Source organism: Macaca fascicularis, chromosome 3 (assembly GCF_037993035.2).
Source record: "Macaca fascicularis isolate 582-1 chromosome 3, T2T-MFA8v1.1".
NCBI classification, from domain to species: Eukaryota; Metazoa; Chordata; class Mammalia; order Primates; family Cercopithecidae; genus Macaca; species Macaca fascicularis.
The window spans coordinates 178,386,128-178,403,431 of NC_088377.1; the positions used below are offsets into that span (position 1 = coordinate 178,386,128).

A 17,304-nucleotide genomic window follows, 5' to 3' on the forward strand; every position below is an offset into this window, starting at 1 on the left:
GGAGTCCACAGCCCCAGTAACATATGAGCTGTCAGAATGATGTTCTGCAGAGGAGAGTACAGCTTTACATTCTGGGTTGCCTAGATTAAATATCACCTCCTCTGGGTATATGAGTGTGTGTGTGTTTGAGGAGGTGGATGTGTTTATATGGGAAAGGCCTTCTTTTTTGCAAAAAGAAATATTCTTTTAAATTGAGAACAATTTAAAAGCCTGCCTTTCGTACATATGTATATCGATTGCCTTTAAACATTTATTCTTTAATTTGGTCAAATCATTTAATTCCAGAAACAGTAAAAAATTCACTAGAGAAATTGTCTCCAATGGTGAGATGGTAAAATACCATATATGGAGTTCTAGTGAACTTTTCACTGGCAGATAATAACTCCTGATTTATTTCAAATAGGCATTAAAATCTCAGTGACAAGATCTGCAGAGGCATTGAGTACAAGGTGTCAAGTGGCCCTTAAGCCTAAGGAGTAACAGGAGGCATGGGAAGCACTTGGAAGATGAATGTGATTATTGCTTTGAAGACACTGCCATTGAAAGACGAAGCATTTGGTATTAGGCACAGAATTGTCTTCCATGAAAAAGAAAGATTTCTTCATTTTTTTAAAGAAAATAATCACCAGATGTAGTCTTTTCAAATTAAATGTCTCCATTGGTATCAGACAGCCAGCACCTGGGGAAGGCCAAACGTGAATGCATATGATGGCTCCAAATAGCACAGATAAATTTAGAATCTTCACTCACCAAATGGGGTGGGATCCCTCTGGCTCTTAGGCCTGGTTGTGCTTGTATTCTGAACTGACACATATGGCACACTGATGTTCTTTGGTCACGTTCTGTTTTTCTGTCTACAACCTACTTGTATCACCTCTACTCCCTCTTGCTTGCCTACTAAGTTTCTTACTCACACACTCACATCTTTAGCTACTCAATTCATGTCTTTGAATAAATGTGGGTATCCGTAAGTTCATCAGCATGTGTGTTAGGGTATCCCTGTGGGTTTGTGTACATTTGTGTATGTTTACATATATGTAAGTAGACTTCAGGAAAAGCCTAAAGTTGGGCAGCCACTCGAATCTCGACTCACTTCCTTCACTTAACCATAGGTCTTTGGCGCTCTTCCAGATCAGGTAGAAGAGCATTCTCTCTGCAGGATTAGGGTTGTGTAGTTCCCTGTCTGTAGAGTTTAGAACAAGAAACTTCCTCCCTCCTCCTTTTTCTTATCTGCCCGCTTAACAAAGCAGGCAATGAGAAGAGCTATCACACATTTAGGAAAAACATTGCCCAAATTTTTATTTCAGTAATTGCTTTCAGGACAGCAGGAGTCCTGTATGTCACAGATGTACCAATTATAGTATTAAAATGATAGAAACGAAAAGAAACATAACCATTTATTACCACCACCATGAAACCAAGTGTCACATACTCTGGGGTGAGCTGGACCTTGAGAAGTAATTGTTCCAATCCAAATTTTCTGAGTGAAAGGCAACTCCCTCCACTTCCTTCTGTTGTTTCGTGACATTACTGATATAGGTCGGACACATCAAAACTATTTTTCATTATGCGAGAACACAGAAGAATATTTAAATTCTTAAAAATTGTGTTTCTAATAACTTTTTAAAGTTTAGAAATATCCAGAAGAAAAGATAGAGAACAGTACTGCATAAAAAGTTAAATTAGTGGCTACCATGTACCAGGCATTTTTATACAATTCTCAATATTCAGACTTTTCAACCATTCTGCTTAGTGATATTGCTGCTGAAAGTCAGGTTGGTTAAGTGACCTGAATTAGACTATACACCTATTAAATGGTAGAGCAAGAATAGTAGCTATAACCTTTCTATCAGTAGTCATCTATTAAGCTAGGAGTTAAATGGGCACAGAAGTCGATTTCCTGTAGCTTTCTTCCATTTCTAGGCTTTAGTAGCAGGTTAGTGTAAATGAAATTCTTTTCCTCTTTTATTTTCAAGTTAGGTCTCTAACCTTTTAGATTTAGGAACCATTTCAAATTCCATTTGGGATCAAATCTAGTATATAATTTATAATAGGTACTTAATAAAAATATGTTGATATTGACTGTTCTTAATTTCTTGAAGAATACTTTATATCCCTATCTCATTTGATCTATTCTTAATTGGCTTTCTTCTCTTACTTTTTATTCATACATAATCTTCTTTTCCTGATGCCATGGGTTAGAACTACTTAATTGTTTGAAGTTTGTACAGTTTTCAGCCAAGTTTAAGGAAAACATCAAAGACATTGAAATGAAATGACTATAAGTTTTAAAAAAATACTCTTGGATATAAGTTCTTTTTTAGTTCTCTCTCTCTCTCTCTCTCTCTTTTTCTGAAGGACCACAATGTAAAATAAAATATACAAATAATAAAAATTCTGCTGATAAAATATTTGTTCAATATATAAAACATTTCTAGATTTAAAGTTTATTTCTGGGACCAGGGCTTTAAATGCTAGCTGGTTATATGCCCCACAATGTTATCAGGTGCCTACTCAGTGCCAGATTATGTACTTGGGTCAGAATGTAGACAGGAAAGGTATGGTTTCTATCTGTAAGCAGATGAAGGTCTAATGACCTCAGTATGAGGTTTAGGGCTATAATGTCTAGACATGTAAACCAACTATTGCATTGCCATGGGACAAGGGCTATAATTGAGACTATGCAAGTATTTTGGAAGAACAAAATAATGGTATCTTATTGAGACCTTGCGTCAGGAAAGTTTTCCTAAAGAAGTTGGCATACAAAAGGAGATTTGAAGAACCAACAGTAGTAGTTGCCTCCATAGAAAAGAGAAAGAGAAGGGGAAGTAAGCAATTGGATGAACCTCAAGGTTCTTTCCTTTATCATTTACAGGGTTATGTTTAATTTAATATGTTTTCTTTTTTTTTTGAAACCTGCCTCTTTAAATACATGTACAAAGTATTTATTACTACTTTTGCTCTTTTCATTTTGTAAGACTGGCTGAATTCACAATATAATTTGTCAAAATCTTAGCCCAACTGCCTATTTCTCTTCAATTCATTGAAATAGTGGAGTGAGTTCTGAATTTGTATTGTCTAATTTTTTATATTTTTAATTAAATAAAATTCTGCTACCATGAAGTCTCAACCACTTTTACAAAGGTTTGCCTAGTGAATATCCATGACCTCCTTTATTGAAAAGACAAGATTGGTAATGAACATGTCAGCTATTGAAAGCAGATGCGTTATGTTAATTGAAAGTAATTTCTTCTCTTAAAGTGGTTAATCATATTTCCTAAAGTTTGTATAATACCATTCATTTGCTCAGAGATGTATTTTTTCACAAATAGAATACCAGTAAGTTTCTGCCCAACTCATCCCAAATGATAAGTTACAAGTTACTGTATTCCAGATGAATGTGGTATTGCAATGTATATAAATGAACATTTGTTATTGCACTGTAACAGGATTTAGATTTGCAATCTTTAAAATGCAAAACCAGCAAGAAATGTTTGCAAAAGCTTTTTTTGGTTTAATACCATAACAAGTATTACACAGTTAGACCCTTAACATCTATATTAATGAGTAGCCTGGGGTTATAAAATGGATAAGGAGAGGTGAGGAAGGCAGAAAACTGAATAAGAATTGATCACTTTTGCTGCAGATCCTGAGAGATGAGGTCATATCTATTGAAACACCTTACACAATTTACCTAATACCAAATTGGGCTTTGTACAAGCTCTACCACCAGGTGCATGTGTGAATGCGAGTGGATAATTTCTTTCTTTCTTTCTTTCTTTCTTTCTTTCTTTTTTTTGTAGCTGTGTTATGTTCCATTAAATCTCTTCTATAAATGCATTTAATTCTGATCTTGTATGCAAATATTTATAATGACTTTATTCATAATTAATAAAATTTAAAAGCAATCCAAATATCCATCAACAGGGAAATATATAACTGTGATGATTACATATAATGAAATATTTCTCAGTTACAAAAAGACACCAAGTGCTGATGCATGCATGGGTGAATCTCAAATGCATTGGGTTAAATGAAGAATATAGATTTAAAGGCAATATGATGTTTGGTTCCATTTAGATGACATTCTAGGAAGGCAAATTATAGGGGCAGAAAATATATCTGGGGTAAAAATAATGAGCTAATTGTCCAATCCAAAAGTCACAAAAAGAAACACAGAATTAACCCAATGAAATTAGGAGGAAGAACATTAGTAAGTACAAGAAGACAAATTGGAGAGAGAAAAATCAAAGCAAAATTTTTTTAAAAAATCCTCAAAACCAAATGTAACTTCTATGAAAGAAAATAAAAGAAAAAAATGGTGGAATTCATCCCATTCTTGAGGTATTCTCTACTGTGTGGAGGGCGATCTGTTAGCAGAATCTCACTCCACCCCTCACAACTTTGCCCTTAGAAAGATGGAGATATTTCGTATGTTTGGAAAGAGTAGCTGGCCACAATTAGCCAGTGTCACTCTGTCTCTGTCTCTTTCTCATTTTGCCCTAGACACATAGACACGTGGAATTCAAAGTAAGAAAGAAAACTAAGACATTGTGAAGATTCTGGAAAAATAAAGAAAATAACCAAGTTTAAAATATTTGGTAAGCAGGGCCGCTGTTGCACAAATGCGGCTCCATAGAAAAGATGGTCAGTGTGTGTGGAGCCCCTCCACCCTCCACTATTTACTGAAAATTGCACATGCTCAAATTAACATCTTGATGGGCAGTTTAAATTCATAGGTCATGGATTCTGAATTACTTGAATGATGGCATGGCTAAATAAGGATTTTCTCTATTTATGTTCTCTCAATCAGTTACCATTGAGAATGAAATATGATCTTTGACATCTCCAAACACTGACTTCTGGGAACATAATTTTGCCTGGGATAACTGCTCTGCACTCTGAGGACGCTGTATTATCTTGTGGCTGTGCAGTCACAGTGGTCATACTCTAGGATGTCCTGTTAATGAATTGGATTTTAAAAATGAGCAATCCCAGAAACTTGGTATTGATTAATTTAATTTCCAAGGACTCAAAGGAGTCCTACCCACTTCTGTGAAAGGTGGTTCAGGCTGAAGCCACTGAAGAAAGTAAATTAATTCCTTATTGAGAGTTAATTATTTGCCAAGAAATCTCTTAAGGAGTTAACATACTTTAGGTAAAACTCACATCATCTTTTTGAGATGGCTAATAATATTTCCATTTTACAGATTAGGTATCTGAGAGACAAAGAGGTTAAACAACTTCTCCATGGTCACACAACTATTAAGTAATCTCCATAGGATTCAAATGAAGGAAATCTGACTTAGACTCTGTGCTTTTATCCATTACATTCAAACACCTAGACAAACACAACTAAGCTTTGAAATAGAGCTGAAATAAGAAGTTGAGGTAGACTTAAATTCCTTGGGACTAGTAACACAGAAGGGAAATATAATTTAATTTTGGATCTATACAACTTTTGACCTTTTGGCTTTGACTAACAAGGGGATTTGATAGTTGGCTCTGTTTTGTTGGTTTTTTTCCCCAGGAGAATCTGATGATGGCAGGAGATTTATATTTGTATCTAAAGCATCTCTGTGCTGCTGGAATTTTATTGTTACAGTGTCTTTATGTAGTTTATTATTAAAACATAGTTATGATGTCATTTGAGCTCATCGAGGACCTCTGAAAAAGTGGCTAAACATAATTTGAGGATGGAAATAGAATAGTGACTTTTCAGCCTTGAGTACAGAGTGGCCTTGGAAATGATTTAATTAATGCACTCTTCTGACCCATATCCGAGAAGAAAGCCAGACAAGCAGTTGTTAAATGTAGAGTGGCATCATGAAGGATTATTCTGAGGGACAGCTAATCATTTCCCAGAAAGGAGTTAGCACATCTCAACTGACCATAACTGTAATAGTCAAGCCAATGAATTAAGATAACAAAACCTGGGCAATATTGGGGGTGCTAATGCTTCTTCTTTTCCCCTGATAATTACCTCCATGTGAAAAGAAACACTTTGGCACAATTCTCTTGGCCGCTTGCTACCTATTATTCACTCTGTCCAAGGGAAGATGAAATGCTCTATCTGATTGGAAGGAGAAAGAGGGCAAGAGTGGCCAGCACTTTCCTTTTCTTCTAACGAGCCAGCAGACTGCAGATAATGTACATTGTGTTTTGGATCTCTAGGAGTAGCTCTGCCTTAGGACTGGAGGTCTGCTCTAGTCCAGTACTACTGAGTGGGACAAATGTTCTCATTCAAGTGTTCACTACTGCAAAGTCCACTTTCTTGTAGGTAACAGAAACACTTAATACCAGCATTAACATTCCAAAATGTTTATTCTGTTTTCTACATATCTTATTCCTTTTATCTTATTTTTGAAGTGGTTTAGAACTCTGGCAAGGAAAAGGACTGCAGGTTATTGTTCCCTGCCAAATATCCCAACAACAGACAAACCAATGACGTGATTGACAGGAGAGGTGGAGGGAGGGAAGAAGAGGGAGAGAGAGGGGAAGAATTCATAAAGGCGTAACTCAAAACCTGCACCATGCTGATTTGTGGCAACGAACTTTAGCAAACCTCAGGAATTAGAAGGCCTGAATTGATCTAAAAGTGAGGAGTGAGGGTGCAGGATAGAGCTTGAGAGCTTGAGATAGTAGAATTACTTGAATAGTTGTATAAAAAGTGCAACTGGGAAATAGTTCCATTATTAAACTATTAGAATACTAAAAGCTGAATGAGAGGGAATCATATCTGTGTGCATTAAGTACCATGTGAGGCCAGGTAATATATTGGAAACAGAGTTTAAATAACAGTCTCCTGAGAAGATATACACCTCACTACTTTCTTTCATATTTGGATTCAGGAAAACTCTGGTAGCTGGGCTTATTACTCTCAGCTAAAAAAAAAAAAATGAATTTTTTTATGGGAAAACTGACAATCCTAAGAGTAATAATAATAATAAATCTAGTAATTGGGACTTACCCAAATAAATGGTCAATAGAGATCATACTGCAATAAAACCAAGCATTGAGAAATGCTTTCAAATAGGGTTCTGGTACTTCAATCAAATACAGACATACAGTTTATAATTAGCAGATATTTAAACCAAATCTACAACATGAAAACAGAGAGAAATCAAACAGAAAGCAGAAGAAATGGAAGTGGAAGAAAAATTTATGAAGAGTAGGGAGAAAATTCCACAAATACATGTGTGTGAATATATATGGAGATATATATATTTTTTCAGTGATGAAATATTATTTCCATAAGAAAGAATTGAAATTGCACATCAGGATATTCAGAAAATAATACAAAACAACTTCCATATCACCCCCAAAATCTTGAAAATTAAAAATATAATAACAGAAATTAAAATGCTAATAAAAATTTCAGAAAATAAAGCCTCAGAAATACACCAGAAAGTAGTATGATAACAAAAATTAAAAGACAAACAACAAAAAGTAAAAAAAAGAAATTAGAGAATCAGCCCCAAATTTTAAATACTCACATATAGGGAGTTTCTGTTGAAGAGAACAGAGAAAATGGATGGTAAGAAATTATCCATGAAAATTTAATTCAAAAGAAGTACTGAAAATCGAAAGCAATTTCCTGATTAAAAGCACGGTGCCCAAGTTCATAACATAAAAACAAACTCATACCAACACACATTTTGTAAAATTTTAGAAACAAGAGATCAAGAGAAGATTTTCAAAGTTTTCACAAAAGGAAAAAACAAAACACTTCATGACATAGAAAACAAGAATAAAAGAATGAATGTTTCCACAGCACTAAAAGCTAGACTAAAATGAGACAATGCTTTTAAATTTAAAATACAAATTCATCCTACCTAAGATTTTATGTTAAGATATGAGTCAATTGCAAAATTTAAAAAAATTTACTTCCTCAGTGTTCTTTCCCAGGAGGCAATGGATAGAGGGAGGTGTGTAAATCAGGAAGTAGGATTCTTCTTTAACACAGAAGACAGAAGAAGGGGCTTTTCATGACGAAGGTGAAGAAAGATCCCAGATTGACAGCTGTGCAATTGCCCTAGAGGAAAACCACTTCAGATTGAACTAAGCAATCTTAGTGCTGCTGTCTATAAATAAAAGATGAATTTGATAGAATCATTGAGACACAAGAAAGACTCAGAGAAGTATAGAATCTCAAAACTTACCTGATAACATACCCAGAGCAAATATTTTGAATTATCATCCTTAATATCTTTTGATCTTCCCTAAACACATTGTTTGAGTTTAATGATTTGGGTTTCTACCATCCTTGTCAGAACCTGAGGAACAGAGTATTTCCCTACCTCTTCACTGTTATTTCACGCTGCATCAGAAGTTGTCTGTGCTCATTACCTTTTGCTATGTGACATGGAATTAGAAAAATAGGAATAAAAAAAGGAACCCACCCTGTTACAGCTAGCTAGCTAGGTAACAAGGTGCTGGGACCAGTTTGGTACTAGCGTAATTAACGTACACATTAAGAACCATTAGAAAGCCTGTACAGAAGGAATTGGCTAGTGGTATTTTCAAGCTTCTCAGTACTATGGTGATAAGAAGAAAAAAATATATAGAGAGGGTTTTGAGTCCTTCCCAAATTGTGAATATGGGTGACTACCTGCTATAAATATATGTAGACTGACAGCTATTCTTACAGAAAGTTATGCCAGGCTCTCAAAGGAATCCCTATTAATGCCTAGCATAGCTTCTTGGCCATCTGTCCCAAGGTTGGAGTGGAATCCCACAGCTACAGATGTGAACATCAAAGGAAAAGAACACATTTATTTGCTGTGCCCTCAAGCACTATAAACACAGTGTGGGGAGACATCTCTTCTGCATTCAAGGAGACCGACTAACCAGGCTGATTTTATGTCCTCATCTGTTCTTCTTCTGACAGGCGCTCCGGAATTGCTTATAGAGTTTTCACAAAGAATTATTCATGCTTTTTATATTTTCACATAACCCAAGACTTGGTTATTGAATTTTTTTTTCTAACCATATTTCTTACAACCCAATAGTTATTTTTCAAAAGGTGAGGGTGGTTGCCCCTCCTTAGAGACAAAAGTCACATTTGGATCTCTTGTTTTTCTTGATGTAAAATCTAGCCTTGGTAGTCATTGGTTTTCTTCTTTGTACATTCTTACTTTATCTTTTCATATCAACAGAGATATGCACAACCTAGTATTTTTATCACCTTCATATCCTATTTACAGCATCAAAGGGGGAAATACGATCTACTCACACATCTTTCTGTCAAATGAGACTATTTACTTTTGATGTGGAAAGTCAAGAGGTAGTCACTAAAGTAATATGGCTATCTCTAAAACCTTTGTCATAGAGCTGGAAATCTAAGCCTCAAAGAAAATTCACTTGATTCTTAGAGATCAAGATTGTTGAATGATGAGTATCTTCATCTCTGCATCACCTCTATTCTAGGCAGGGGATAATTATACAAAGGTATTACATATTTCTATGTAAAGTAAAGCAAAAGACAAAAGTATATAAGTAAGCCTTTGTTTAGGTAGGTGCAGATTCTCCTGTTCAAAAACGTTCCAGCATTTTTTTTTTTTTTTAATTTGTGGGCTTGCCACATACTGCAAGTTTACATGGCAGCATTCTGACCATTGCTGTTCCTGTGCACCTGCCACAGGATTCTAGCAGATTTAAGAAGATGGAACCTAAGCTTCTCTGTTAAGTATGACTGATGGACTTGTGATGAGAAAACAGTGGGTGCAAGGCTTGCATTGGTTGCTCTTTATTTCTCCAAATCCAGATGCTGCAATTTGTTAACTGCTTAATTGTAAAAAAAAAAAAAAAAAAAAAAAAAAAAATTGCAGAATTTCCTGTGTTTGCTCCGCTTTCCCACCATTCATCGTTCTCTTCTGAAGCAGTCCTCTTTTCCCAAATTTCTCCTCACTCCTTCACATGAACTTTAATTGCAAGTATCTTCACCAAATAAATTCCTTTATTTTGTAAAGTAACATCATATTTGAAAAAAAAAAATTGGGTTGGATAAAAGTGAAGGAGCCTAATCTTTTGAACTTGTTCTATTTTACTTTCTGGAACTCTTACGCTAGGGAGAAAACACCTGTCCTCTTCTCTTCACCTCACTTCTCTACTTGGAGGAAATCATAGGATACCCAGGAATAGTTCACCACCAGCTCGAAGATTCCTTGTGGCTCTCGGTGAGTCACAGCCTTCTTTGCTAAATCTCTGTACGTTCTGAAACGGAAACACGTGAATAACGTATCGCCAAATTCTACTAAGTTCATCAAAATTGTCTGCAGTTTATACTAATTTTATAACTGACTGCTATGTCACCAAATAGGGAAAATTTTCAGAGTACCTAAGGAGCATAAATGTTAGAGTTTCCAGCAGAATGGTAGAGATGCTTCTCAGAACAAGACATAAACATTATTCTGACTTTAATTTTGAGAAGTTTACAGACTCCCCACATCAACCCATAGAGCTTCTACTCCTTGGCTAAAGATAAAACTGGGGTGAATCAGAATCTTTCATGAGATATAGATTTAGTTTTTCGACTCCTTCTTGTGTCTTCTCCCCACCTCCACCCCACACTCCTGCATACCCAGTGTTTTGGAAAATGGAAAAATCTTGATTCCTTAAAAGTTAGACCTGAATGGATAGTGGTTAAAAACGAGAAAATTGACAACATTTCAGCAGCATTCTGATTGCATAATGTCTTTGCTTCTCTGAGTTGAACAGTCAACAGAGGTTGAAGACTGAACCATCAAACCAGTGAGGAATAAGGATGCCATCTTTACTATTCAGGTACCAAATCAGAAAGAAATTGATCTAGAAAGCTGACACTCATAAACAACTGATTTGATGTTAATTTACAGCAAAGGGACTGACTAAAGCCCAAGTAAAATGCAAGTAAATTTCGCAGCTCCTGCATTGGTCTTTAAGTGGTTTTCCTCCTATCTTCACGAGGAACCTAATGGGCTTTCCCCTTTTTGCTGCTCATTCAGTAAGATTTGTTCACAATAGTGCTCAGTTATGTCACAGAGGCACGAGTTGCCAATTTTGTGAACATGTTATTTTTACTGTAATATTAGTGTGGGTTGTACTCTAGTGTTCTTCCAAGTTTCCTGAGCTTTAGAACATCAGTGATGCCATTGCAAAGCTTGATCTCTTAATCCATTGCATCTGAAACTCCCTGCTGTTTTTGTAAATCAATTATTGAACTCTTTCTCCCTCCTCTTTAGCTAAGAAAAGTGTTTCTGGAAAAAAAAAACTTAAAAAGGTCTCAGTTACTTATTAACTCATTCTTAAGTGCCCTTCCCTTTGGAATGCACCAGTCCACCTCCTGTCTAATAGATGTCATTGTGTGCCCTGCTCTGCTCAGATGCTGGGTATGTGTCAGTGGACAGGAAGAATAAGGAACCCCCTTCTAGAGCTAGAAACTACGAGACAATAAAACAATAAACTTTAAGAAAAATAATACAGTGATGACTAAGCAGGAGTGGGGTGGGATCTGGGCTATGTCAGCCTGGGTGGTTGGAAGAACACTTCGCTGAAGCTTTGAGTTGAGACTAGAAAGAGAGATTGCAGGCATACGAAGATAAGCAGGCAGATTACTGCAGAGAGAGGAGTTTTTCCAGCTCAGCACTATTGACACCTGAGGCCAGATGATAATTTGTTGGAGGGGCTGTACTGTGATTGCAGGATGTTTAGCAGCATTCTTAGTATATACCCAGTAGATGCTGATAGCACCTCCATTCCCCAATCCAGTTGTTAAACCAAATTGTCTCCAGGCCTTGATAAGTATCTCATAAGGGAGGAGGGAAATTGCTTTCAGTTGAGAACCACTGTGGTGGAAGCATCATAAACTGCAGAGGCCTTAACAGTAACAAGCCAAAGAGGTGTATGAAAAGCTAGTATACCTGGAATAAACTGGCTTAAGGAGAAAGTAGCAGGAAAAAAGATCTGGATGTAGGGAGGAGCCAAATCACATTAAGCCTTGCAGGCTATGCTAAGGACCTAGGATTTCATTCTAGGTCCAGCTGGAAGACATTGGAGGATTAGGTAAGGTAAATCTTAATACAGTTTGCCTTACCTCTGGCTGCTATATGGAATGCTGCCAATGCTTCATTTTATAAACTTATTTGGATTAGTGGATTGGCTACTTGAGTTCCACTTATTTTAGTTATTTTGGTAATAATGTTTATTTTAGTTTTATGGATATGGATTTAGACGAGCACTCTCGAGGCTATTTCACGCAAGAGATTATATAATAAATCTGGGTAGGCTTTAAGTCATAGTGTCCTGGCCATGCAAAACTTCCATAGTTATGATTGAAAATCAATACACATTTTAGTTTAATTATTACTATAAATTAAACATAAAAATGGAAAAATAACCTGAGGGTAGCCATTTAACAATTACTGAATCACTATGTATTGTCAAAATAAGAAGACTCTTAATTACTGAGTTAATGCTCATACAATTGGGCTATTTGTTTCTCAGTTTCAGTTTAGTCAGCAAGACTCAAAAGATGTGGAATTTCAAAGTTATGTGCCAGACTGCTGAGTGGATACTTCTCAGGAGGTGTCCTAGGATGGTGAGAGGCCTCTCAAATTCACAAGGAAGGTAGAACAGATTAAGTTAAACTGTGGATTGTGAAGAGTTGCTGTCTATGCCCTTAGGTCCATCCTACTAGGAATGAGGAGGGAGTACCTCTTTCCATGCCAAAGCTGATTGACAGGCAGCCTTGAGAGGATAGCTAGTAGCATGAAGCATTGAGAGGGAGGGGGAGAGAGGGAGAGAGGGAGAGAGGGAGAGACAGAGAAGGAGGAGGAGAAGGAGTAGGAGGAGTGGGAGGAGGAGGAAGGGAGAGAGACAGAAAGAGAGAGAACTGGAATGTCAATACAACCTTCACTATCACCAAAGACCCAAAGACAGCATCTTAAAGAATGGATAAGTTTTCCCCCATGAATTTTCCCAAGATCCAGAGTGGAGGGGGCAAGCTTACTTGGAGTTCTTTGAAACCTTGTCCATTATCATTTTTGGAGTAGTGGTGGGAATTTCAACAGGGAGAGTTCTGTGTGGAATGGATTCAGGAGAAAACAAGAGTCTAGCTTGGGATCGGGTGCCTGATGTGAGAGATGTGAACAGCCCAACTGGATTGGCCCAGTGGAGGTGCAACGGGAGCATCTGAAGGACCAAGACAAGTGCCCAGGAAAAGAAGGTTTAAATATTAGGAAGGCTGAGCAGAACTAGTTAGTTAATGGTTCTCTTAATCAAGAAAAGTTTATCCTCTCCTTGCTTGGCTCAATCCAAGATGGACCAAAAGCCCTGATTTGCAGCAAAGGGAAAGTAAACAGGAAAAGGAAGAGTCCAGCCAGCAGTACTCCCTGAGTTGACCAGGTTCAGTCATCTGACAAAATAGATGACCAGCCTTTCTCATTAGAAAATAGAGACTGTGCATTGCAACTAAGAATACGTTAATTCATTTATAAAGACAGTGGAAGACCAAAACACATTTCCACTTTATGACATCCCACTCATCTTGCTTGCTGAACATGTCAGTAATAATGCTCTCTGTGACAGATTATTCTCTATTCTAGAGTGATCCCTCAGGATTGAGGGAAACACAGCACTTTTGCTAACTTGGAACATTCTGTGTTCCAGTGGTCAGGTGGGCTCTTAGGATTAAGATTTCCCTTGCATTTTAGAGTATTGATTTATTTATCTATTTAACACATATATATTGAGTGCATAATCTTTGTCAGGCGCTGTTTTTAGTAGTCTTGGTTTGAGGTGTTAGTCAAATCACACTATGAATGGAAGCAGATTTCTGGGCTCAAGGGACCCTGTATCAAGGCCATGGGCACTCAGGAAGTACTCTAGTAAATGTGGTGCCAGGAGTTCCATGCTCGAGGTGGCCTTAGTGGGGAATTATGCTAAGCTGATGGGTACCTGGGGGTATGTCCACTTTTCACACAGCTACTCTAATCTTTGAACCTCTCTAAAAATGGAGACTTGTCTATTTCTAACTTAATCTGCAATTTAAAAAAATGAAGAGAGAAGTTTTTTGTTTGCCTAACGCTTTTTTTTTTTTTTTTTTTAGTTATGTAAAGACTACATTTCTATTGTTCTTTTCCACTGGTTTCCCCCTAGGCTACCTCCTTTCCTAGAAAAGTTAACAATGTTTTGTTTGTATGTTTCGTTACTCTCCAACTTGCTCTTTAGACTGTAAACATCAAAAGGATAGATTTCTGCAATTCACCATCAATTTTGGTTCAATAGAACAGAGTGGGGCCTGAGTTTCTGTCATTTTTCTAAGTTCCCCAGACGGTTTTTTTCAGCTGTACTTGACAATCAATACTATAGAAAGACCAAGCTGTGAGGTGAGGTGTTTGGCATAGAACCAGTCCCAGGTCTATACCTCCAAACTCCTTATCACCACTCTCAGCTAGTAATGTGCACTCTGATAAAGATGTGAGATAACCATCCTGAGAGAATGTATGTTCTAATAGTGCCGTAAACTTCTGGATCAAGGTTTTTCAACCTCAGCGCTATTGACATTTGAGACCAGATAATTCTTTCTTGGGGGAATTTAGGAGGTGGAGTGTTCTGTGCATTGCAGGATGTTTAGCAGTGTTCCTGCCCAGGGAATTCCAACAGCAACTCCTTCATCTTTAAGTTGTGACAACCAAAAATTTCTCCAGTCATTGCCAAATATTTCCTGTGGAACAAAATCACCACTGGTTGAGAACCATTGTCCCCACTTCTATCCTATTTTCTTTTCCCATTAGGGAGAAGACCAAGAGAGGGACATTTGAAAACACAGGGGTATTAGTCAAGAAATATTCTAGAGGGAAGACATAGACAAAAGCAAACATCACAAAAATAATTTGTTGAACTGAGTTCTGCAAAGAAATATGTGGAAATCCTAGGCCCCATGCCTGTAGTTAAGATGAGGTCATACTGGATTAGGCTGGGCCCTAAATCCAATGACTGGTGTCCATATACGCATAGGGAAATGGAGACACAGAAATATGGAGATACAGACACACCTAGAGATGATATTGCCAGGTGAAAGTGGAGTGGTGTAGCTGCAAGCTGAGGAATGTCAAGGATTGCTGGCGACACAAGAAGCTAGGAAAGAGCATGGATCAGATTTTCACCATGGGCGCTTCAGAGGAAGTGGAAGTGTAGCCTTGTAAATACCTTGATTTTTGAATTTTCAGCCTCCGGAACTGTGAGAAAATAGATTGCTGTTGTTGTAAGCCACTGTTGTTACAGCAACCCTAGAAACCTAACAGAAGTGGTAAACGAAGCTAAAAAAAAAAGAAAAAGAAAAAAAAAGAAGGATGACCATGGACTGCACTAACTTTGTTTTGAACATACAATCAAACGTAGTTTCAAGAATTTGGAAGTAGACTCTATGAGAAGGAAAACATAAGATAAACTGTGTTCTGTAAGATCATAATAACATGTTCTGGGTGGACGAACTTCCGGCAGCAGAAGCTCAAGTGGCCAAGGCAAGATGGTTCAAAGTCAGAGTGGTGGTCGTGGTCATGGTCCTGGAGGTGGAAAGAAGGATGACAAGGACAAGAAAAAGAAATACGAACCTCCCGTACCAACTAGAGTGGGGAAAAAGAAGGAGAAAACAAAGGGATCATATGCTGCCAGCAAACTGCCACTGGTGACACCTCACACTCAGTGCTGGTTAAAATTATGGAAGTTAGAATTAAAGACTGTCTTCTCAGGGAGGAAGAGTTCATTAGAAATCAGAAACAAATGAAACCATTAGAAGAAAAGCAAGAGGAGGAAAGATCAAAAGTGGATGATCTGAGAGGGACTCTGATGTCAGTAGGAAACTTGGAAGAGATCATCGATGAAAATCATGCCATTGTGTCTACATCTGTGGGCTCAGAACACTATGTCAGCGTTCTTTCACTTGTAGACAAAGATCTGCTGGAACCTGGCTGCTTGGTCCTGCTCAACCACGAGGTGCAAGCTGTGATAGGGGTGCTGATAGATAACACGGATCCCCAGTCACAGTGATGAAGGTGGAAAAGGCCCCCCGGGAGACCTATGCTGATATCGGGGGGTTGGACAACCAAATTCAGGAAATTAAGGAATCTGTGGAACGTCCTCTCACCCATCCTGAGTATTATAAAGAGATGGGTGTAAAGCCTCCTAAGGGGGTCATTCGCTATGGTCCACCTGGCACAGGTAAAACCTTGTTAGCCAAAGCAGTAGCAAACCCAACCTCAGTCAGTTTCTTGAGAGTGGTTGGCTCTCAACTCATTCAGAAGTACCTAGGTGATGGGCCCAAACTCGTACAGGAATTGTTTCGAGTTGCTGAAGAACACGCACCATCCATCATGTTTATTGATGAGATTGATGCCATTGGGACAAAAAGATATGACTCAAATTCTGGTGGTGAGAGAGAAATTCAGCGAACAACATCGGAACTGTTGAACCAGTCAGATGGATTTGATTCTAGGGGAGATGTGAAAGTTATCATGGCCACAAACCATATAGAAACTTTGGATCCAGCACTTACCAGACCAGGCTGCATTGATGGGAAGATTGAGTTCCCCCTATCTGATGAAAGGAATAAGAAGAGCATCTTTCAGATTCACACAAGCAGGATGATGCTGGCCGATGATGTAACCCTGGACAACTTGATCGTAGCTAGAGATGACCTCTCTGCTGCTGACATCAAGGCAATCTGTACAGAAGCTGCTCTGATGGCCTTAAGAGAACATAGAATGAAAGTGAAAAATGAAGACTTCAAAACATCTAAAGAAAATGTTCTTTATAAGAAACAAGAAGGCACCCCTGAGGGGTTCCATCTCTAGTGAACCACAGCTGCCATCAGGAAAATGGTTGGGAGATTTGTCCAACCCTGAAAGGGATGAGGTTGGGGGAGTTGCCCAGAGGAACCCCTGTTCTCGTTGATTTTTATCAGCAAAAATTCTGTGTCTGTTGGAGTACAATTAGTGTGTAAGTGCCCATTGGGTGGCCTTTGTCTGTTGGTCACTGTGCAGCAGTCTGCTTCCCGATAAAGTGTGCTCTTTCTCAAAAACAAAAATAAACAAACAAAACGTGTTCTATGAATTGCAGGTCAGAACACACTTGATTACAGATAAGTAATAATTTAGGAAGCAGAATATATGTGCTCAGAACATAGCAATAGGAGTATAGCACCTAACTCTGTATGTTAAAGTTTGTTAAAGTGTTTGTAAACTGTTAAATGCTCTAAAAACAAAAACAAAACAGTGTTATGTGCTTATGCTTTCAATTCTATTTATTACAAAAAAATTAACTAGC

General features: G+C 37.7%; 1 pseudogene; it reads left to right on the forward strand.

The window, feature by feature from the left end:
• Positions 1-15,487: 15,487 nt before the first annotated feature.
• LOC123572230 (26S proteasome regulatory subunit 4 pseudogene) lies at positions 15,488-16,959 on the forward strand (annotated as a pseudogene).
• Positions 16,960-17,304: the final 345 nt, after the last annotated feature.